Source organism: Rhagoletis zephyria, unplaced genomic scaffold (genome assembly GCF_001687245.7).
Source record: "Rhagoletis zephyria isolate East Lansing unplaced genomic scaffold, Rhagoletis_zephyria_1.1 Rzeph_scaffold_00026, whole genome shotgun sequence".
NCBI lineage: Eukaryota > Metazoa > Arthropoda > Insecta > Diptera > Tephritidae > Rhagoletis > Rhagoletis zephyria.
Window position 1 is genome coordinate 452,642 of NW_016157110.1, and position 25,549 is coordinate 478,190.

Here is a 25,549-nt window from a genome sequence, read left to right on the forward strand (position 1 = left end):
CTGATCATTTATGTATACATTTGTCTATATCTATCTCGATTCGTTTTGCCTGTTACAAACAACCGTTATGTGAACAAAGTTATAATACCCTTGTGCACAAGTGCGCTCGGGTATAAAAAGGATCTTTCTTCATAAAAGAAAGAATGCATATAAGAAAGGGTTTTCGTGAACATTTGTGTTTCTAATATGAAGTAAGTATTGTATATATATCTTGTAAAGGAAATGGGACCTATCGACGACTTATAATTTATTGGCACATCGAACTGCATTTAGGCAAATTTTTTTCAGAAAAATTAGGCACAATTTTAAATTTTGATTTTTCATCATTGGTCTAGTACCGTTTTGGTTTATGTATACATACGCCAGAAGAAAATTTTGAACGTCCTTTTATAAGGGCACCGTTCGCTCGATTTCAATGAAACATACATCGATTGAAAGGACATAACTTCCTCTAATCCAGAAATGTTAATACCGTTACATAGGGAGCGTGGCGTCTGACATACAGACTAAAATGTGAAACCCGATATATCTGTAAAACCAATTGTGCTGGGGAACTGAAATTTTGCAGTGATGCATAAATTATAAAAACCCTACTTACTAGAGCTGGGATACTATCGATAGTTGAAAACTGTCGCCACTATGGATAGTTTTTGAAAACTATCGATATCGGTTTTAGCGAAACTTCTTTCTTTGTTACATCTCGTAACATTAAATGAATTTTTTTTTTTTAGTTTTTAGTTTAGTTATTGGAATTTTTAGCAACTATAAGCGTACACTGAGTTATAGTAAGATTCAGTAAGCTATAAAACCGCTTACACAAAATTTTTATAGAAATTAGAATTAAAAAGCTTGAAATTTTAATGATATGATATGAACATAAGAAAATAATGTTTTTTACAACTTTTATAAAAAATTAGTAGACACTAAACAAACAAAAAATAGTCAAAACTGCTAAAAACGTTGTGGTGGTATTATTTTGACCAGTACTTTATTCGTTTTCTTAGAATATGGTAAAATGTTAATAATTTTCCTTGTCCGGATTTTGATATGCGCCTCCGCATTTGATCTCAGTTGAACTTTTATAAGTATGAGTTGTCAATTTAAACGAATATCTTTTGTTTTTTTTTTTTTTTTTAGTGTTAGAAATGTATTATTCTAGCCAATTTCTCTTCTTTGCACTTCAAAAGGGACAAACAAAATCCGAATTTAATTTTTCCATATAAAAAATAAATTCAGATTTTGTCAGTCGCTATTCAAGCGTATGTATATAAGTATACATAATTCAAACGCATAAATTAGTAAGTTTATTTTGTTATTATAAGAAGTTCTTCTTGATCCACTCAAATTTAAACAAATTTATATAATCTCTTTAATTTACAAAGTAATTTATAAATTTATTAATTATTTAATTTTCATGCAATTTACCATTTCAATTCAATACTTCTCACGACGATAGTTCTATCGATACTATCGATGTTTTCAGCTCTCGTTTAGAAAACTATCGAGTGGCGGTACTATCGATAGTATACCAGCTCTACTACTTACGTCGAATAAAATTATAGTTTAAAAAACTAAAACCTCGCTATTATAATTACCATTCGTACTATCATCAGATATGTAACTTGAGAATAGGTGCATCAATATTACATAGTTACATCCCGAGCTAATAAAAGGGAGGTAAAAATGGTAGGTATTGGAAAGGGCGCTTGGCACCTCATATAAAACCTGAAATTTTCATATCGCTTGTCTCTAAAACTGGTTATGCACCTTCCTTTCCTTTCTTCATTGGCGCTGTAACTGCCTAAGCGATTTTGGCCGAGTTCAAAACAGCACGCTCGTCATTTCTCGTCTGTGCCAACGGATGTCAAATAGAAATGTCAAGTGAAGCCAAGTCCTTCTCCACCTGGTCTTTTCAAGGCAGAGGAGGCCTTCCTCTTCCTCTGTTACCAGCATCGCGGCCCGCGTTGTATACTTTCAGAGCAGGAGCGTTTCTTTTCATTCGAACGACATTGCCAAACCAGCGTAGCCGCTGAATTTTAATTTGCTGCACTATATCTACATATATCGTTGTAAAGCTCATTCACTGAGCCAAAAGTACAATGGGTTTTTTCACCCAAGTTATTATTCGGTTTTTTCATGGTTATTACAACGATTATAAGAAATGTGATTCAAGTCGAACATTTGAAACCCAATTCGTATGGCTGGCTATAGTTGAACGTGCAGAGGTGCTTGCTGTTATTTGTTGGCTTCCAGCAGGTTCGAATGCCTTCAGCGGCAACATATCATTATACCCGACCGCACTTGTGCACAAGGGTATTATAACTTTGTTCACATAACGGTTGTTTGTAACAGGCAAAACGAATCGAGATAGATATAGACAAATGTATACATAAATGATCAGGATGAAAAGAGNATAATTAAATTTTGAAAAATGGGCGTAGCACCGCCCACTTACGATCACATATATGTATCTCGGTAACCGTTCTACCAATTTGTACCAAACTCGATATTTTTATTGTGCTTGCTACATAAAAGCAAAACGATGAAAATTATTGAAATCGGACTAAAATTATGGCTTTTCATATAACGGTAAATTTTATAAATGCTTGAAACGTCAATATTTTGAAATTTTAGGACGCTAATTTACTCAAAATTGATACACCCCGGCTTACCATGTAGCGGTAGCTTTCGGAAAGGTGAAAATCATATATTTAATATTTTTGCCGGGTATTTAATGTTCGGCTCCGCCCGAACTTAGACTTTCTTACTTGTTTTTTTCTGTTTTTGGTATTTACTAATTACGAAAAAGCATCTGTATAGTGCAGAACCAAATTAAACGACGAAGAAAATTGATTCAAGTTGAACATTTGAAGACAAATTTATAAAGCGGCTGTAACTGAGATTACCAATCTGAAATTAGATTTTAAGAATTCAAATTGACGGATCCATATGGGATGTATCATTTATTACGGAAGAGTTATAATCGAATGTACGTACATGGCGTATGATAAGAATTCTCTCAGTCATCGGTCAAACGCCAAAGCAAACAGAAGTGAGTAGCGACTATTTTCTGTTCTGGTTTACCCTTTCATTCGCCCTACGTGCGCGTCCGCATTTCATCAGTGTCGTTGACTAATTTGTGCCTAAAAGTAAAAGCAAAGAACTAAAATGAAGGACCCACCTGATGTGGGTGGGAGTGCCCCTCCCCCCGCTCAGACTTATCAAATCGATAGACAGAAGTTTATTGAAATCAATTCTCACGGACCTAAGTATATGTTGATCAAACGAATAAATAGTGAAGAAGGTTTAGCCAAAATATCCCCATTTCTAATAAAAAAAAGTGATTGATAGTGTATGTGGAGAAGTCGACAGCTGCAAAAAAATCAGAAGCGGTGAAATTCTCGTTAAAACAAAAAACTACACACAAGCTGATAAACTTATTAAACTAACGTCTTTCTGCCCCAACATTAAAGTGGAGGTGCGCACTCATTCTACACTTAATTTTACCAAAGGTGTCATTTATTGCAATGACCTCCGAGGCATACCCGAAAGCGAAATTTTATATGAAATCAAAGGCCAAAATGTAACGGAAGTAAGAAAAATCTTAAGAAAAGAAAGCAGCATGACTGAAACACTGGTAGAGACAGGTCTCTTAACGCTCACATTTTCAACACTAACGTTGCCCGACACTGTATCAGTAGGCTATGAGAAAATAAACATCCGACCATACATCCCCTTGCCTCTGCGCTGTAAAAACTGCCACCGATATGGACACACCACAAAATACTGTCGAAATGAAAAGCTCTGCCCAAACTGCACTGGAAGAAACCACACATCACCTGATCTGAACGAAAAGTGCTACCTCTTGCCCTCCTGTCACAACTGCAAAGAAAACAACATGACAAACGGAGATCACTCGCCTTACTTCAGAAGGTGCCCGATGTTTATGAAACAAAAAGAAATTCAGGCAATAAAAACACTTCAAAAAGTAGACCACAAAGCAGCACATGCCATCTATAAACAAAGACACCAACAATCAAACACATTTGCCAATACACTACGAGAACAAATAACCTACAGCTCTAGCGATGAACTTCCAGCAACAACTCCTTCTGGACCAAGCAACTCTCAAAACAACATCCACATGAGCGACCCTTTACCGAGCTTACAATCCACCGGTGACATGCAGAGTAACAGCACTGTCCACATAAGCACAACAGCTAACCCTACAGTGGGAGCACGTACAAACCAATCAATTAACAGCTGCTCGACTTCCTCAGCAACAAACAAATGCTATGAAGCCTCTCAGCTAACAGCAACAAAAATTAAGATAGTTCCCAGAAACGCTTCAAACCGTACAATCAAGCAAATGAAAGCTAAATCCAAATCACAATTAACCAAAAACAAAGCAAGAGCAATCAGCGATAAGCAGGAAGACAAATATTTTAACATAGACCATAGCGAAGACTCAGAGAGTCTTGCTATGTTAGAATAAACTGTCCCCAAGAACTGTTCACAAAACTAGTAGTATTAGGACCTTAAGTTTATCTGTATAAGCCTTAATACAAACTAGTTTTAATAGTAAAATAAGTAAATATGTCCCTTCCTACAATGGAATATAAAAGGCTATACAAACAACTACATTAACCTACAACTACTTCTAAAAACATATACACCTAAAATAATATCGCTACAAGAAACACACATACAAAACAATCAAAACGTACCAATACCTATTAACTACCACCTCCAATTCCCGCCGCAACTCCTTTGGCGTATCCGCAATACTAATTCGTACCTCTTTGCAACACAAAACTATAAACCAGACTCCAAACAACTTTGACATAATAAGCATTACTATTCACTCCAAGATAAAGTTCGTATATCCGTGTATATCCCTCCAAACACTCAATTTTCCATCAAAAGCCTAGATAATATTCTCCCTCAAACTAGACTACCGGTTTTTGCCACTGGCGACTTCAATTCCTGGCATAACAGCTGGGGTTCTAAAAACAGCAACGAAAGGGGGAAAACTGTATTCAAATTTCTGACCCAGTCCTCACTAACCCTTTTAAACGACGGCTCGCCTACACACTATTCGACACACCACACTTTCACACACATCGACCTATCATTCGCATCTCCCATTCTTGCCCTCCAAAGTCACTGGCAAATAGAGTCACACCTCTTTGGCAGTGACCATTTCCCGATAATAGTATCCCTCATCACCGATGATATCGCCGAAAAACCTCTAAACCGGCCAATTTTCAACTTAACTAAAGCCAACTGGACTCAGTTCCACTCACTAGCAATCCAATTTAGCAACAGTAGACCAGTAAGCTCAAACATCAACAAAGAAACGGCCAATATGCATAAAATCATCCTGCAAAGCGCAAACCAATCAATACCCCAATTAACAAACATATGGAAAAATAAAGTCCCGTGGTGGAACAAAACACTGGAAGAGTTAAAATCCGAAAAAAATCATCTTTGGAACAAACTAAAACGAAACATCACGAATGATAATATAATAGAATACAAAAAAGCTCATGCCAAATTTAGACGCCATCTCAAACTATCTAAAACAGAATCAAAAAATAATTTCACCTCTAACATCATCCCATACACTCCACCAATAAAAGTGTGGGCAACTATCCGCGCTTTCTGCGGACTAAAACCCAGACACTCAATTCACTGTATCGATACACTCACAAAGAGAAGTACAACCACAAATAAGACTGAAATAGCTGAAGAATTCGCCAAATATTGGTCAAATGAAGCTCTCGACAATAAATTCCCCGTAACATTCCAGCAAAGCAAGCAAACCACTCTTAAGGAAATCCCAACCTTAACGCCTAGCAAATCCGCTGCCTTTATAGAAGAAAAAAATTGGTTACACCGAACTCGACGCAGCTCTATGTAGGCTAAAAGGCAAAACTCCTGGACTGGATCGAATATCCTACCAGATGTAACAGCACTTACCATTAATAGTAAAACATAGACTCCTTGATCATTTCAATAATATTTTCAATAACTACTTACCCCAACTATACAAAAATAGCATCATTATACCAATCCTAAAACCAGATACAGACAAAACTTTAATAAAATCGTACAGGCCTATTTCCCTCAACCCATGCTGCTCAAAACTTTTAGATAAAATTATAGCAAATCGACTATGGTGGTTTGTCACTAAAGACAAACTCCTACATAGTCACCAGATGGGATTCAGGAAGGGAAAATCAGTGTCTGATCCTCTAGTGTACTTAGATCATCACATCACTCAATCCCTATCAGCCAAAAAAACATGTCTCTATAGTCTCACTTGATTTTTCTAAGGCTTTCGACAAGATCGGAGTTCACTCCATCTTAAACCAGTTGAAACAATGGAACATTGGACCTAAAATTTTCAAGTATATAAAAAACTACATGACAAACAGAACCATCAAAGTAAAAATAAACGCATACTACTCCCAGACTTTCCCTCTTCAAAATGGTATCCCACAGGGCTCTCCATTATCGGTCATACTCTTTCTAATCGCATACAACAAACTCTGCAATATAATCTCTCTACACAAAGAATTAGACTTTCTTGCATATGCTGATGACTTTATCATCATAAAAAAATGAACAAATCAAAAAACATTTCACTAGACTTAAATAATTTACATAACGATATAACTATATGGTCCTTAACCTCAGGAGCTGAATTATCGCTACATAAATGCAAACACATACACATATGCAAAAAACAAAATTGTTCGTCTAACGTATACTGCAATAACCTTACCATAAACTCCGTTGACAATCTAAGAATACTTGGGCTCATCTTTAATAAAAGATATAGTTGGAACAGCCATATTGAATACCTTGTAACCGCACTCCAAAAGCGACTCGACATCATAAAATGCCAGGCAAGCCCCAGATACAACTGCAACACAATATCATTAATCTCAGCCGTAAAAGCACTTATTATATCTAAAATAAACTACGGAATATACTTATATGCGTACTGCCCAATTTCGGTCGCTAACAAATTAAGATCAACCATCAATTCTAGCATTCGTATCGCCTTAGGAGCTTTTAAAACAACCCCTATTGTTCACCTTGCCTCAGAAGCCAATATAATTCCATTAAATGCCAATAGAGACCTCATTACGGCTAAACTCGCCAAATCTCTCGTAATAAACGACCAATCTCCCCTTTCCTCACTTCTATCCAAAACTACGCAAGCAAAGATAAATAAAATACCATCTTGTCTAAACAGAGTAATAAATACAGCTACACTGCTAGATATTCCACTGGGCTTTAAGCTGCCTAAAAACCCTAAAACACCGGAATGGAAACTGAGCTACACATCCATAGACACAAAACTGAGCTGCGTAAAAAGGATGCTACTCCCCCAATAGTCTTTCGAAACAAATTCCACGAAATTATTGAAGAACACCCAGATTTCAAATTCTTATATACAGACGGTTCAAGAATTAACTCAAAAACTAGCTACAGCGTGATTCAAAGCAACAAAATAGTAAAAATAGCACATCTACTCCCTTATAGCTCAAGCTTTGCAGCTGAGCTAATAGGTATTCATGAAGCCATAATATACGCCTCTAAGTTACCCCAGAAGTTTGCTATTTGTACCGACTCCCTTTCTTCCTTAGACGCAATAAAAAATATCAACAACGACAACTTTTACACTAACTCAATCCGCAGTTATCTCTTAGAAAAACCGAATAAGCTTAAACTCATATGGGTCCCTGCCACGTGCAAATTCCGGGCAACGAATATGCGGACCTTGCTGCGAAAAACGCCCTAAACGCACCCCTCACAGTCACACCAAACCTACTCTTCTCGGACATAAAGCGGTTCCTAAAAGCAGAGCTCTCCCAAAAAGACTCAAACATAGATAGAAATCTCTCCGAATGGTACACAAACATCTCGCAAAACAGTTAATCAATACCTTAAACTTAACGCTAAATCCTTATCTAGGAAAAACCAGACAAAAATTATCAGGCTGCGACTGGGGCATACTAGACTTACACATAAACACTTAATGGACAAAAACCTATCTAACACCTGTACCTACTGCAACGCTTATCCAACTAACGTCGAGCACATCCTCGATAAATGTACATACTTCGACGTCCATCGCGAATCACTTCTTTGCGTACGACCTTCCGACCTACTAAAAAATCCTTCTGTAGATAACCTAACAACTTTAATAAACTATTTAAAATTCTGCAACTTATACAACGATATTTAATAAATTAATACATTTTGACAGCCATTAACCCAAACTACACATAAATATCCAACAGGTGCTAAGTATGTATGAACATGTATGTACCAATACACCTATTTATACACAGTATACTAATAAAGCTCCGTTCATAAAAGTACACATATGTAGGTTAGCTTAAGGCCGTTGATGCCATAGCTTCTAAATTTATATTGTACTATAATTTATTTATAGTTTTAATATCTTTATAAATAAATAAATAAAATAAATAAGAATTCTCATCTCGTCTGACTAACTCATACGCCGTGTGCGTGCGTTCGAATTAACTTTTCCGTGATAAATGGTAGATCCGAGTGGACCCACCATTTTGAATTTTTAGATTATAATTTCGGAATCGTATTCAAGGACCCTGAAACCCCCTGAGTGACTAGGTGGTTGCAATAAATTGTAAGAAAATCTTCCGCCGTATAGGATTCGCCACTTTGAATTAAAAAATTACTTCAGATTTGTAATCAGCGACCTCGAAAACCTTAAAAGAATTCATCATCCAGGGAGAATAGAAACGAGAGGAAATGAGAAAACGTCAAAAATTACGCCGCGTTGATTTGGCGATAGCGCGCGCTGAGTCTCGCTGACAATAGAAAACGCAACGCTTATCGCTTCAATTTAGGGACGGCAGTTACACGGAAACAATCCCTTTGATTTTAATGTTCGCTTTACACGGATTTCTCAGGAATCTATCTGCCGTGTAAAATAAAATAATATAAAAAAAATATTTTTTAAAAACAAGCTTTTATTTAACATGTACAATCAAAGGAATAAACAAAGTCGTGTAACAAAAGATTTTTTAGCAAGAAAATTTTGTCAAAACTGCACTAAAATGAATAAAATAAAATAAGTTAAGGTCTCGTTAAAGTTACTAAAAGCCATTTAGTGAAAGGAGTTATTCAAACTCTAATGAAAATTACTAACAATTTTTACTAATTTACTTCGTTTTTAAAAAAGCTTGTCGCGCGAATTGCAAACCAGCACTTAAATATCTGCATACATACATATACATACCTAACCAATTATGCATGTACGCTGAATTCGCCGACAAGCTTTTTTAAAAACGAAGCTTGTTTTTAAAAAATATTTGTTTTACATTATTTTATTTTATAATTTTTAGTCCATTTATAAAAGCGTTGTATATTAAAAAGTGTTTTTCATTTTATGTACAAAATTTTGCAATAGATAATAAAATAATTCTACTTGCAGTGAAATAGAACAGAAGACTTGGCAAGCAAAATGTTGTTTGCTTATGTTTTGTATAAACATACATATGTACATATAGCAGCAGTTAATTTTATTAAAAGAAATGGCGTGTCGTCCATTTCCGTTGTAGCATGGCATATATTTAGGCGCAATATTTAACTTCTTCTGTCGGGGCGACATCTGGAGTCTTCTAATTCTTACAACGAGGTTCATATCTAGACTAGATTGGTATCTAGAATTTGCCACAAATAGCTTTGCTACACTACCGCCGCGGCGCGCCGGCAGCTTTAACAATTTTATAGTGGTTTTACGTTCTTTGGCAAATTACGCTCTGTTAGCCATAAATCTTACTCTTTTTTGACCGCCTTTGAATCAAGACCCCTGGATCATATGGGGAATTCATTTATATTTCAAATTGCATTGTCATCGTGATTGGAACTATGCCGAAAATTTCAAGTCTCTAACTTGTCGGGTAGTTAGTTTAAAATCGATTGGAAATTTCCGCGATTTCCGCGGGATGACCAAGTTAAATAAAAGCTTATAAAAAGGGATAGGTGTACATATACATACATGCATATATATTATGCATATATGCACTTACGTGCAGACATACTTATAAAGTTTCTTGCTATGTGTGCTAAAACACTTTTAGGTGGTAAAGGAATTCCATTCATTACGCATCCCGAATGCCCTAACTTTATTTAATAATCATTTAATATCCGAACATATTCATCATATTTTTACGTTACAAGAAGCTTAAGTTATCGCGTAATTCTTTGATAATATGTTGTCTGCAAATCCATTTATTATTAATAAAAAATATGTTCGGCCCAAGACTTAGTCAAGCAATTGATATTCTAGAAGGAAACTTGTATACTTTTCTATAATGAATTTGGCAAAACTTTTGAACTTTTTTCATTGCACTTGACTTAAACGAGTATAGCGGCAAAATGTCTAACACAAATAACAACAGTAACATTGATTACATGCACAGATTTGAAAAGCAATGTCGCCCACTAAAAAAAATACCAGCAACCAATGTCGGTGGCTACGAAAGAGAATGGCACCAGCACCAAAAATGTTACCAACAGCTTTGTTACCGAGACGTTGCCAGACATGCATATTTGATGACACGGATACATACATAGGCATGGGTTTGTTATAACCCTGCAGGGAAACCGCGGACTAGTGGATCAAATTTCTAGTTCCGTACTAGGCCTTTATTGCCAAAAAGGAGCTAGTCCGATAGGAACTGGATCCCCACCAGTCCAAAATCGGCGAAAAGTGGTACTTCTAAGAAACTAATTTTTCAGTTTTTTTCACTAGAAATCTATATCTAAAGTGACGAATTTAGAAATGGTTCGGAACTATAGAAAAAGGGATGCAGAACGAACTAGATCTTATTTGTCGAATTTAGAAGTAGTTTGGAACTATCGAATAAGGGATGCAGCGGGGGGCTTGTTTACTTTGCATAGATATGTGTTCGGCGGCTTTTTCGTTCAAATACGCTTCTATTCTGTGCTTCGCAGATGCTTTTTCATAGCATGGTAATACAAAACTAAAATTTGTGTTAACATTTCAACATCTTGAGACCGTCTGGAATCTAAGATATAACAGCGAGCACCTCTGCAAATTCAGCTACAGCTTAAGGTATGTAAACGTACATTTCTTACAATCATTCAAACAAATTTAATTTCAAATTGAAAACACATTTCTTCCAAAATAACTTAAAATCGCACACACGGAAGAACCAAAAAGATTGAAAAATCATGATACTTTTTTCTTTCGTCTGTCGATTTTAAAACTGGTTCGGAACTATAGAATTTACGACTAGTTCGGAACTATCGAAAAAGAGAAGCAGCGGGGGGCAATTTACACTTCCAGGTACATACGTTCCCTGTGGGGAAAATCTCTAGTTCTGAACTGGTGCGCTTCTAGTACATTTAGATCCAGTACTAGTTCGCGATAAATCTCTTTTGCATGCAAACAACTGGCGATTTTAACATGGCGATGTCCTAGGAAGTGTCAATCGCCACCCGCTGCATCTCTTTTTCTACAGTTCCGAACTAGCCCNCCTTTATTGCCAAAAAGGAGCTAGTCCGATAGGAACTGGATCCCCACCAGTCCAAAATCGGCGAAAAGTGGTACTTCTAAGAAACTAATTTTTCAGTTTTTTTCACTAGAAATCTATATCTAAAGTGACGAATTTAGAAATGGTTCGGAACTATAGAAAAAGGGATGCAGAACGAACTAGATCTTATTTGTCGAATTTAGAAGTAGTTTGGAACTATCGAATAAGGGATGCAGCGGGGGGCTTGTTTACTTTGCATAGATATGTGTTCGGCGGCTTTTTCGTTCAAATACGCTTCTATTCTGTGCTTCGCAGATGCTTTTTCATAGCATGGTAATACAAAACTAAAATTTGTGTTAACATTTCAACATCTTGGGACCGTCTGGAATCTAAGATATAACAGCGAGCACCTCTGCAAATTCAGCTACAGCTTAAGGTATGTAAACGTACATTTCTTACAATCATTCAAACAAATTTAATTTCAAATTGAAAACACATTTCTTCCAAAATAACTTAAAATCGGACACACGGAAGAACCAAAAAGATTGAAAAATCATGATACTTTTTTCTTTCGTCTGTCGATTTTAAAACTGGTTCGGAACTATAGAATTTACGACTAGTTCGGAACTATCGAAAAAGAGAAGCAGCGGGGGGCAATTTACACTTCCAGGTACATACGTTCCCTGTGGGGAAAATCTCTAGTTCTGAACTGGTGCGCTTCTAGTACATTTAGATCCAGTACTAGTTCGCGATAAATCTCTTTTGCATGCAAACAACTGGCGATTTTAACATGGCGATGTCCTAGGAAGTGTCAATCGCCACCCGCTGCATCTCTTTTTCTACAGTTCCGAACTAGCCCTAAAAAGAAAAAAGTATCATGATTTTTCAATCTTTTTGGTTCTTCCGTGTGTGCGATTTTAAATTATTTTTAAAGAAATGTCATTTCAATTTGAAATTAAATTTATTTGAATGATAGTAAGAAATTTACGTTTACATACCTTTGGCTGAAGCTGAGTGCAGATGTTCTTGCTGTTATTGGTTAGATTCCAGAAGGTCCTAAGATGTTAAGATGTCAACACAAATTTGTTGGTTTGTAGTATTAGCTATGAAAAAGCATCTGCGAAGGGCAGAATGAAAGCATATTTGAACGAAAAAGCCCCCAAACACATATGTATGTATACCAGCTTGCTGGTACAATATTTATTTCTTTACAAATGAGGTCCTAAAAATACCGAAATGTTTAGAGCCGAAGTTTCATAATTTTTCCGCAAACACGACTATGACTAATATAGTCCAAGAAATTTTCGGTAAAATACTTTAAAAAAAGCTGGTATGATGTCGCACCAGCAGCCAGTATAATCACACCACAAGAACATACACGGTAAATCGACTGGCACCAACACTTGATGGTATCATCCATGTGCCCTTTAACACATTAAGCATATTTGAGGCTGTAAACTTAGTTAAATAGTTAATAGATAAGTTAACGGCCATAAAACTTTTACCGTTTGTATAAAAACGTAAGGAACTTGCAATACATATACACACATACATATCGTCGTTTAAAGTACAAAACCGCGTATCAACAGAACGCAAAACCGCGTATAAAGATAATGCAAAACCGCGTATGTGAGGTTGCATAAATTATTTTCTAGAGAGTGAAAATACTCATATTTCAAAATGGTTCTCTTTTTTAAAAAGCAATGGCATTTCTAGCTAGTATATTTCAGAACGAATGGATAAGGCTTGAGCCAAGAGCTTGTGTGAGCAAATCCAATTTTTGGAAGCAAATGTCAGTTACGCGATTTTGCAGAATGACGGTACGCGGATAAGCATATACAACCTTTTCATGTCAAGTATGAGTAAATTTTCCAAAAAGACTAAAAAAGGGCTAGGGCCAATTTTAAATTTATGTTGCCAAAAAAAAGAATGTGGTAGCTAAGTCTAACCACCAAAGTTCTAAAACGGAAACACTGGTTCCAAGTGAGCAATTGTTCAGTGCAGTCGACCGTATATACAAGCCTCTAAGAAATCGCCTCATGGGAGAAAAGGCAGCAAAATTACTTTTTTTGAAATATAATGTGCCCCTTTTGAACTTTGACTACTAGAATAAAACACTCTCGCTCAAAGTTCTAATAGCACTGGATCACAAATTTTAATTTTGATTTTGTTCCCCAGACGCCAATATCCAATTTATATCTAGAATCGCTCACTGATTCCGAAAATCGAGTTAATATTTTTTTTGTAAAGATACGTTTTCGAGATATTTGCAATTTACCGTTATTCAGCTTAAAAAAAGGAGTGATTCCACTTAATCAGGTATATCTTACGAACGAATTAAATAATCGTAATACGATGAGAAATTAATTAATAATTCCAGACTTTTTGTTTTTTGATGGAAAATTGCATAAAATTCAAACTTGAACAGGGAAACAAAATGAAAATGCGCGAGCATTTTTTGTGTGGAATATGAGCAGAAAAGAGTAGGTACACTGTTTGCTTCGGAAACCAGAGGTGTCAGAAATGACAAATTAATTTCTCAGAAACTATCAAGGCTATCGAAAAGTATGTATATACGGTTTATGGAGAATTTTATTTGCTTTCATTTCCCGTATCTCGTATTACGATTACTTAATTGGTTCGTAAGATATACGTGATTAAGTGAAATCACTTTTTTTTTAAGCTGAATAACGGTAAATTGCAAATATCTCGAAAAGTTATCCATAGAAAAAAAATTATTTCGATTTTCGGATTTTTCATAAGAATTGCATCTATAGAACATTTTTGCTGTAAACCAGGGTAATTTATAACATTTTTAAGTAATAACAACGATGACTTAAGTCGATTATAGCTTTTTTAATGTTATTCCTAACATTCGCATTACGAAAATTCGCATTCGCGAATGTGAAAAATATGACATTCGAAACATCCCTAGTATGTACTTTGACAGTCTTACTGTTCAGTGGGTGTGTTCAAGCACATATCAGGATTTAATTTGCTAAGATTCGTTAACACTAGTGTTGGGCAGTATCGATACCAAAAGTACTCAGAACTCGATTCTCAAAAGGATCGACAGCACCCAATTTTTAAAAGTATCGATACTGAGTACTCCAAAGTACTCAGTACTCACAAAAGAACTCGAAAGTACTCAGAACCTAAACGAACTCAAAAGTACTAAGTAGAAATGATTGTACTCAACTTGAAGTTTCAATAGTTTGCAAGTAGCCATTCATTTGACGTAATTTAGATAATGTGCTGCCAGCTTGTGAGATTTCTACTCTAATCATTGAAATGTTACCAACAAGTGTATATTTAAAGAAAGTACTCAGTACTCTGAAAAATACCGATTCTTAAAAGTATCGATACCAAAGAACTCGATCCTCAAAAGTACTCGATACTTCCCAACACTAGTTAACACATTGAAATATTTTCAACTCAACAACCGTACAAGTCCAAAATCAGTTTTTCATTGTTGAGATCAAAAACTCTACAAGTCACGGATGTGCACGGTTTTTCTGTCATATCACCGTACTAGATGCTTAGCCGTTAACGTAGTCCTGCTGATTGCACCTGTGAAATTGGGAGACAAGCCGTACATGTCCGTGCCTTGTACTGTTTTGATCTCAACAATAAAAAACTGATTTTGGACTTGCACAGTGGTCGAACTCACCGAATCCTTAAAAGAAATTGTATGAGAACAGAAACGAACATTTTGTGAAAAGAGGGACAAATTCGCAATTTTTAAATTCACTACATTTACGTTAATATTGAAAGTCTGTCCTTTTTTCCCTACATCGCAAATTTAAGGCTGAATTTCCCTGCATGTAGCCTCTTTCCCTACTATTGGCATCACTGTCTAGTACGAAACTAGACATTTTATTCACTAGATCGCGGTTTCCCTGCAGGGTATGAATATAAATGTATGTATGTAAATATGGATATAAACTTGTTAGGAATGTATTTACTTTTTTCATACTAAACTAGAGATTCGCGTTAAAAATAAGAGGGAAAATGGAAATATAAGTATGCTAGATAAATAAAGATAGTTTAAGCTTCGCTTTAAAAAAAAAGAGGATGCGGGGTATGCGTGACTTTTGGCTCGGGCGGTTATTCCTTTTTGGCCACTCCTACAGCCATCGTCAAGCAAATATCACACTTCGATGGACCTGAGCTTATTTATCTCAACTGGTTGATAGCCATCAATCTATCGCAACTCGATGAACTAACCGAACTCAAAGTACAGGCGCGCCTTTTTTGTTTCGTATGTTAAGCTGTAGAGTTACCACACAAAAAATAGGCCCGTCTGAGTTAAGCTACGTTTAATCTGGCAATTTTCTAGGCGATTCAACTTTTATCAATAAAAATCGCTCCTGCAAATGATGATTCGAAAATCCCTTGCTTCAAAGTTTGCCTATCTGAGCTGAGTTAGTTACTAGAGTAAGTTCGACAGTTCGTTGAGTTAGATAGTCGTTCCACGCCATTCAATATAAGATAGATTGACGGTCATCGACTTGTTCTCTCAAAACTAAGTCCGTGCCGTACTGGAATGAAAGATACTTTTATTAAAAATATTTGGTGTTAGAGTTTCTCCTTGTTTTTTACTCTTTTCAAGCCAATTAAAAAGCAAATTACAATTCATTGACAAATCTATTTAAATGTACCTAAATCTGATCATCCTTATAAAATTCGATGGTCTTACAAATAGCATAATTCGCAGAACCAGTTTTGAAACTATTGGATATGTAAGATTTTAAATCAAAACTTATACTAAGAAGATACTTACCTTTTCAATATTTTGTAATAAATTTTACTTACGACTTCACGTATACCCTCCTCACCTTGGTATAAGGGGCCACGTTCCCATTTAACGTCAACAGATCCCTCTGTGTAAATCTCGTGGTTTTTCTCTCTAAGTCAACCCTGTTCGGCCTCTGTGGTATGCGTAAGTCCAAGCTTAGTGGAATGAAAGTGAATTGAAATGATTATTTTAATTTTAAATATATGTTATTAATGAAGTCGGCCACTTTTTAATTTATTCGTCCAATCAGCTACGCCATGCCAGGAAAACGTTCCCAGACCATTATAAAAGAAATCATGTGAAATTCTCTAAAAAGTTAGCTAAATAATTTTAAAGACCTTGGCCACCGACTTGTACATTTACTATTACACTGGCAGCTCAAAGGCGGAGGATGGAGTGGGTCGCCACGGACTTAGCTCACGGTTTAGGCTTCATGAATTTTTATGTCCGATTTTACCAAATTATCAGCTGTTTTAAAAGGCAATTTTTATTTTTCTCCATTTACTTATCTTGCTACGCTGTGGCGCGTAGTGTGGATTTTAATTGTATTGAATATGTACACCTCCTGCCGCTAAGCCATTTGCTACCCTCAAGGCCGTATTTAGGAGGTGGAAGGGGGGGTTAGGTGTTCTTTACCGTGATTTTTTGATACTTTGACCACGTTTTTCTCAAAATCTAAAGCTGATGGAAACTTTATACAGATTCGTAATCAGCACAAAAAAGTCTATCAAAAACAGCTTTTACATTTTAGGAAACAAAATCAGTGTTGCCCTGTGTAATTAATATTTTTTTATAAATGTCTAGCTCATTATACATATAACACCGCGCGATACTAAATTTTAAACACAAATATCTATATATTCGTGAAACCATGGGCCAAATATAGTAAAGTTGCGTTTTTAGTTTTCACTCTGACGTCAGTAATTCAAAAATAGTTGCGTTTTTTACAAATTATCCAGTAACTTTATTTCTAAGAATTCGCTCTCATAGAAAAAATTAGTAAAAAAGTACGCGAACGCTTTTCCAGTAATAATTTGCAAGTTTCATGAACAGCTGATAAATTGGTTGTTTATTCGCAGCAAATTCCTTATAAAACAATATATTTTGTATTTAAATAGGTTTATTTTGTGAAATTCAACAATAAGAAGCCACAAACAGTTTCCTTATTAGTTTAAATTTCATCCAGCAACATGCGATCAGCTGTTTTTCGTACTGGCAAATTCTTACAAGTAAAAATTTATCCAGTAAAATCCAGTAAAAACTTGCAACTTCAGCTGTCATTTTTCGCTCTCTCAATTTCCCCTACTTTGCAAGTTTTTGCGTACGAAAACGCCAAAACATGAAAATTTGTAAAAACTTTTACTGGATTTGAGTAAAAAAACGCAACTAATGACTTAAAAATTCAGTGAAATGTCCTTAGAGAAGAAGTATGGGTACCAAATTAAAGAGGAAATATTGTAGAATTTATGCAGATTTAATTTTTGGTGCATAAGGACTGGTAAGTATTGAAATTGTATCAAGGAATTTGGTCGTTCTAAAATTTAACAGCTTTTTTGGTTTTTCTTTGGTTCGTAGGAGAGAGAAATGCGCTATGCACTGGCCGGGGGCGCTAGTCTCTATACTGCCTTTCCCAAGTGTGTGACCCACCGAAGCGTGTTGGGCTACCCACTAAAACCCAACCTGCATGTCTTCAAATGCACGAGCGCGCTGCTAGATACTCTGGGCTGCTGTTTTGTAGGGGCGTTTCATTCGGGTGTCCTCAGTAGACATCCGTTCTCTCGTCTGCAGCGGAGTACGAATTTCACGTATCTCGCAACTGCTTCCCACTTGTCTGCATTACCCCAATTATGTTGTTCGGAGTTATGTCTGCGTATCTTTCTTCCAACATTCTGCGCAAAATCAAGGATTGTTCGCAAGTGAAGGATGTATGGTGCACGTTATTTTCGACGTTTCCACAGTAGTGACAGAACGCTGAGTCCACCCTTCCCCTTCTATGAAGATATTCTCGGAAGTAACCATGACCACGGTGAGGAATTGCGTCAGGTAGAAATCGACTTCCCCATGCGTTCTGTTCAACCATTCCATTCACCATTTCCTGGTGAGGAGCACGATCTCTGTTTTGGCTGTAGCCAATTGCAGACCGTGATCGCTCATCCATCCACTGACGTTGCGCATGACCTGGATTAGCTTGAGCTGTGCTAGCTGGACGTTTCTTGCTGTTATGACGGCGGCCACGTCGTCCACGAAGGCGACAAGGAAGGCGCTCTCCGGCATTTCCTTGCGCAACAGACTGTCATACGTGGCGTTCGAAAGGTCCGGGCCAAGTACAGAGCCCTGTGCCGCTCCGCCGGTTATACGTCTCTTAATGTGTGTCGTACAAAAGGCAACGGGCTCTGAGGTTGTCCCGGATCATATATAGCAAGTATGTTGGAACCTGAAATGACCGTTCCAAGGCCTCCAGCATGTCGTCCAATCCTGCCGAGTTGAAGGCGTTCTTGACGTCCAGTGTGACTACTCGCCTCGACTACTTCGCCGACTGCTCCTATAGTTGAGTGTCCCTTCCTGAAGCCTTGTTGTCGGGGTGAAAGGCCTCCCTCACTTTCTATGGCTGACGTCAAGCGTATTCTGAGCAGACTCCCCATCATCTTGCCTGCTGTGGCCGGAAAGATGAAGGAGAGTTTGGGTTACCTTTGCCTTTGGGTAAAAGCACCAGCTTCGCCTTCTTCCATTGGCTTGGGAATACCCGGGCCCTAAGGCAGCTGTTGTACATGTTAAGCAGGAGATCAGGGCTCGTTTTCGCCGCTAACCTGATCGACTCCGCTGGTATGCCATCGGGGCCTGGAGCCTTGCCGGCTTGCATGCTTCGCAGGGCTAACTTCAGCTCGTCTGTCGACAGTGGTGCCTCGGCTTGCTCCTCGACGAACACTGTATCTGCTCTTAGTGGGTGTGTGGGAAATAGTGCATCCACTATATTCTTAACTCGGGCCTCATCCATCGCTTGCGATGATGTATTTTTCATCACTATTTTGTATCCCTGGCCCCAGGGATCACGATTCACTTCGTCACATAGCGCTTTCCAGCAGTTCCGTTTACTCTTCTGTATCTCGGTCCAAGTCCTTTCTTAGCGACCACGTGTTGCGAGTCTCCGCATTCTATGGCAGACCCTTCGCCGCTCTTATTATTATTTTTATACCCGAGCGCACTTGTGCACAAGGGTATATTAATTTTGTTCACATAACGGTTGTTTGTAACAGCCAAAACGAATCGAGATAGATATAGACTATCTGTCGTCTGTCCGTCCGTCCGTGTACACGATAACTCGAGCAAAACTTGAGATATCTCAACGAAATTTGGTACGTAGTTTTCTGTTAATCCAAGGTAGGTTGGGCGAACTGTAACCACGCCCACTTCCCATATAACGGTAATTTCCAGAAATACNTCTGTCGTCTGTCCGTCCGTCCGTGTACACGATAACTCGAGCAAAACTTGAGATATCTCAACGAAATTTGGTANATCACTATTTTGTATCCCTGGCCCCAGGGATCACGATTCACTTCGTCACATAGCGCTTTCCAGCAGTTCCGTTTACTCTTCTGTATCTCGGTCCAAGTCCTTTCTTAGCGACCACGTGTTGCGAGTCTCCGCATTCTATGGCAGACCCTTCGCCGCTCTTATTATTATTTTTATACCCGAGCGCACTTGTGCACAAGGGTATATTAATTTTGTTCACATAACGGTTGTTTGTAACAGCCAAAACGAATCGAGATAGATATAGACAAATGTATACATAAATGATCAGGATGAAAAAAGAAATCGATTAAGCCATGTCTGTCTGTCTGTCCGTCTGTCCGTCTGTCCGTCTGTCCGTCTGTCCGTGTACACGATAACTCGAGCAAAAATTGAGATATCTCAACGAAATTTGGTATGTAGGTTTCCCTTAATCCAAGGTAGGTTGGTATTGAAAATGGGCGAAATCGGACTTTAACCACGCCCACTTCCCATATAACGGTAATTTCCAGAAATACGAAAACTGCGATATTTTAGTAACTACTGAAGATTATTCACTCAAAATTGATATTTACAATAATTTTTAGACGAAAAATAAGAATATTATAAATTTTTGGAAAATGGGCGTAGCCACGCCCACTTATGGTTACATGTGTATATCTTGGTAACCGCTGCACCAATTTCTTCCAAACTTGGCACAGTTGTTGGCCTTCGCACAACATACCAAATGGCCGAAAATTTTTAAAATCGCTCAATAACCACGCCTACTTCCCATATAACGGTAATTTTCAGAAATACGAAAACTGCGATATTTTAGTAACTACTGGAGATTATTCACTCAAAATTGATATTTACAATAAGTTTTAGACGAAAAATAAGAATATTATAAATTTTTGGAAAATGGGCGTAGCCACGCCCACTTATGGTTACATGTGTATATCTTGGTAACCGCTGCACCAATTTCTTCCAAACTTGGCACAGTTGTTGGCCTTCGCATAACATACCAAATGGCCGAAAATTTTTAAAATCGGTCAATAACCACGCCTACTTCCCATATAACGGTAATTTTCAGAAATACGAAAACTGCGATATTTTAGTAACTACCGACGACTATTCACTCAAAATTGACATTTACAACAATTTTTAGACGAAAAATAAGAATATTATAAATTTTTGGAAAATGGGCGTAGCCACGCCCACTTATGGTTACATGTGTATATCTTGGTAACCGCTGCACCAATTTCTTCCAAACTTGGCACAGTTATTGGCCTTGATACAGCATACTAAATGGCCGAAAATTTAAAAAATCGGACAATAACCACGCCCACATCCCATATAACGGTAATTTAGAGAAATACAAAATCTTCGATAAATCAGTAAATATGAAAGCTAACTTATTCAAAATTGATGCTCGCAACAATTCTTTACCAAGAAACACGTTTATCAACAAACTTTCGTACAAAATTTGGAGCTTTTTTTTAAATAAAAAAAAAACAGTAATTTTTAGCCATTTGAAACTTGTACTTTATTCTAGAATTAAATGGGCTACAAAACTGCGTACTCAGAATCTGATTAAAAACTAAAAATTTTTACGATTTGTTGATTTTTTTTAAATTGTATAAATTTTTAAGGCAGTGTCTCTCGATTGGTACATTTTTAAAGATTTGTGCATTTTTATTTTGGGACAATTCTTTTTTGTACAAGATTGGTACAATACAGCAATCTTCTATTGAAAATTTTCAACAAATTATTTTTCGTGATTGGGATAAGAGCAGCGCTGTCTTCGGCTATGCCGAAGGCTTCATACCTTTCGTGAACGTCTGCAAATTTTAATTTAACAGATCGCAAAAACTGGTAACTGAACAATCAGTGGTACAAGAGATAAAGCTTATACNTAAAGCTACGCCCACTTATGGTTACATGTCTATATCTTGGTAACCGCTGCACCAATTTCTTCCAAACTTGGCACAGTTGTNTGATTTTTTTTAAATTGTATAAATTTTTAAGGCAGTGTCTCTCGATTGGTACATTTTTAAAGATTTGTGCATTTTTATTTTGGGACAATTCTTTTTTGTACAAGATTGGTACAATACAGCAATCTTCTATTGAAAATTTTCAACAAATTATTTTTCGTGATTGGGATAAGAGCAGCGCTGTCTTCGGCTATGCCGAAGGCTTCATACCTTTCGTGAACGTCTGCAAATTTTAATTTAACAGATCGCAAAAACTGGTAACTGAACAATCAGTGGTACAAGAGATAAAGCTTATACAGCATAGATTTTGAAGATTTTCTCAGTAGACTTTGTATTATTATTTATAAAATAGCTTACGAAATTTATCGGATTTATCTGTCCAAATAAAAGAGTTTTACAGTAAAACCCCATATCTGAGCAATCAGTTGTATGGGGGGCAATAAATAGGTTATAGTGACCCGAGCTGCATAGATGGAGGAGTTATAACAAAAAATCGCAACCAGTTGTATGGGGGCTATATTTATGTAATTTTTATGAAATAATTGGTTATTTTCACTGTAAGTATTCTGTTAATGGATGGAAGTATGGCAACATTTAATTTTCTTAGCTGTATAAATGGAGGAGTTATAACAAAAAATCGCAACCAGTTGTATGGGGGCTATATTTATGTAATTTTTATGAAATAATTGGTTATTTTCACTGTAAGTATTCTGTTAATGGATGGAAGTATGGCAACATTTAATTTTCTTAGCTGTATAAATGGAGGAGTTATAACGAAAATTCTCATAACTGAACAATCAGTTGTATCGGAGATATATGTCATAGTGACCCGATCTTTGTTATTTTCACTTTAAGCATTTTGTTAATAATGAGTGAAAACGGTGCGAATTTTGATGTTCCTAGCTGCTGAAATGAAGAAGTTATGGCAAAAAATCTCATATCTGAACAATCAGTTGTAATGGGGCTATAGGTTTTAGCTACCCGAACTTCGCCATTTTCACTGAAAGTATTATTTTGATAATGGGTGATAACCGTGTAAAATTTCTGTTCCTAGCTACTTAAATGGAGGAGTTATAACGAAAAATCTTATATCTGAACAATCAGTTGTATGGGAGCTATAGGTTCTAGTGACCTGATCTTTTTAATTTTCACTCTAAGAATTCTGTTGATAATGAGTGGAAGTATTGGTAAATTTAATGTTCCTAGCTGCATAAACGGAGGAGTTATAACAAAAAATCTCATATCTAAACAATCAGTTGTATGGAGGCTATAGGTTATAGCGACACGATCTTCGCCATTTTCACTGTAAGATTATTTCCATAGTGAGTAACATCAGTGTAAAATTTCATGTTCCTAGCTACGTAAATGGAGGAGTTATAACGAAAAATTTTATATCTGAACAATCAGTTGTATGGGAGCTATAGGTTATAGTCACCCAATCTTTGTAATTTTCACTGCAAATATTCTGCTGATAATGGGTGGAAGTATTGCAAAATTTCATGTTCCTAGCTGCATAAATGGGGGAGTTATAACGAAAAATCGCATATCTGAACAATCAGTTGTATGGGAGCTATATGTTATAGTGGTCCGATTCTTCCGGTTCCGACAAATGATTAATACATTATAAAAATACACCCACCTACCAAATTTTATCCGGATATCTCGAAAACTGAGAGACTAGATTGCATACAAACAGACGGACAGACAGACAGACAGACAGACGGACATGGCTAAATCGACTCAGATCGCCGTTCTGATCATTTAAGTATACATTTGAATGGGTCTATCTCTTCTTATTCTGGTACTTACAAGCATCGGACCAAAGTTATAGTTATTACCATTTCATGCTCATGAAAGGTATAAATATTTGGTTAAATATTCACACGATTGGGTATTTGCCGAATTTTGGTGCAAATCGTATCCCAATTGTATTTATACGGATGTTGTTAAAGAATGAACTATGAAAAACTATTAAACAACAACAAAAATTATATTTTAAAACTTGTCAAAATTTGGTGCGGCTATAATTTTTTCGACTACTGTGCATAAGTTGACTATGATTACTCGGCCATGCTATCATAGTAGCACAATGCCACTAATATTTGACTTACAAACAAAACACGGGCAGAAATTTCAAAATTTCAACCCTGTTTGTGCGAAATATTTTATTTTTATCAGTATTTTTCTTTCAATCAATCTATGTTGAAATAAAAGTTAAAATAAAAAAATATCTGAACTTTTTAAGAACCAAAAATCCCAAAGAAGGATATATACGTTTGCCCCTATATACTTTTTGAGAAATGAATATCGAAAAGAGGAAAACAAAATGCTGTAACAAGCCAAGTGATTTTTTGTAGCAAAAAAATAATCCACTGCTCCTGTCAACAAGCATTTGGCAATAGGCTAAAGGACTGATTATGGCGACTTAACTTAACTTAACGTAACTTAACTTTACATAACTTTACACAAGCGGAATATAGCACTTGTCAATCCTTATACTCTCAGCTGTTTGCATTTTCAGTTTGCAAAAGAAAGTAAAAATATTAGCAATGGAGCAGTCGATTTTACATTTCTCTTTTTTAAACCTCTGGCGATTATTTATTAAATATAAACGAATAAGACACATAAGAGAATGTTCTGTTCGTTTAATTAACCGTGATCGGGTGGCAAACGGTTATTTGATAAGAGTATTTCTTAAAACGAAGCTCTACGACGAAGGTCAATTTTTCATTCTTACAAGATTGAACCGCCAAACCTATGATCTTTCTCTGACCATGATTGGCCCACATCTGGAAAAGCCATGGCAACGAATTTGTGCGGAAGAGCGCCTCTCTGTTACACTTCTGTAAGTTGAAATGTATGTATATCATAAAGCTACCTTGATAAACGCGGTTTCCATACTTTGTGTTTTAAGGTAACTGGCACATGGACCTTCGTTCCAAGTTCTTGCATCCAAATACAAGTTGGGTAAATCCACAGTTCGCCAAATTGTCTTGGAGACATGTGAAATGCAGTGGAATAAATTGTCGCCAATTTACATTCCATCCGCCAAATATACATTCACATCGGCCAGTATCGGAAGCTATGGCAGCCAGAGCGACGGAGGTACGTGGTAATAAGTAAAAACTTTGAACCTTTTTTTCATAAAATACTTCTGTAATTCAAAGGGGTATTCCAACATTGACCCTTTGGTCAAGCTCTTTTGGCAAATTAATTGCCATTACCGCCAAGTGTTCCTTTATGGAATGGATCTGCAGAGCCATTTCCATATTACTTTTTAGGTGATGCAGCATTTTCGCTGAAGACGAATTTGATGCGTCCTTTTCCAGGACTAGGATTGTCTCAGAGCAAATCAGTATTCAATTCAGTGATGGGCAAAATTGTATTTACTAAGTATTAAGTACTAAGTACAAAAGTATTTAGGTATTTTGTGTTGTTGTAAATACCAAAGTACTATTTACTTAGGTATTTAGGAGCTGCTAAATACCCAAGTACTATTTACTTAGGTATTTAGGAGCTGCTAAATACCCAAGTACTATTTACTTAGGTATTTAGGAGCTGCTAAATACTCAAGTACTATTTACTTAGGTATTTAGGAGCTGCTAAATACCCAAGTACTATTTACTTAGGTATTTAGGAACTGCTAAATACCCAAGTACTATTTACTTAGGTATTTAGGAGCTGCTAAATACCCAAGTACTATTTAC

General features: G+C 36.6%; 1 protein-coding gene and 1 long non-coding RNA gene across 2 annotated transcripts in view; one reads left to right on the forward strand and one right to left on the reverse strand.

The window, feature by feature from the left end:
* stol (voltage-dependent calcium channel subunit stolid) overlaps window positions 1-25,549 on the forward strand; it is a 524,452-nt gene that overhangs the window by 180,588 nt on the left and 318,315 nt on the right. The window lies entirely within an intron of this gene.
* Window positions 600-6,318, reverse strand: LOC108363309 (uncharacterized). The gene is made up of 3 exons (XR_001847599.1): window positions 6,308-6,318; window positions 5,108-5,111; window positions 600-684 (listed from the first exon to the last, which is right to left on the reverse strand). It is a non-coding gene; the product is annotated as an uncharacterized LOC108363309 (long non-coding RNA).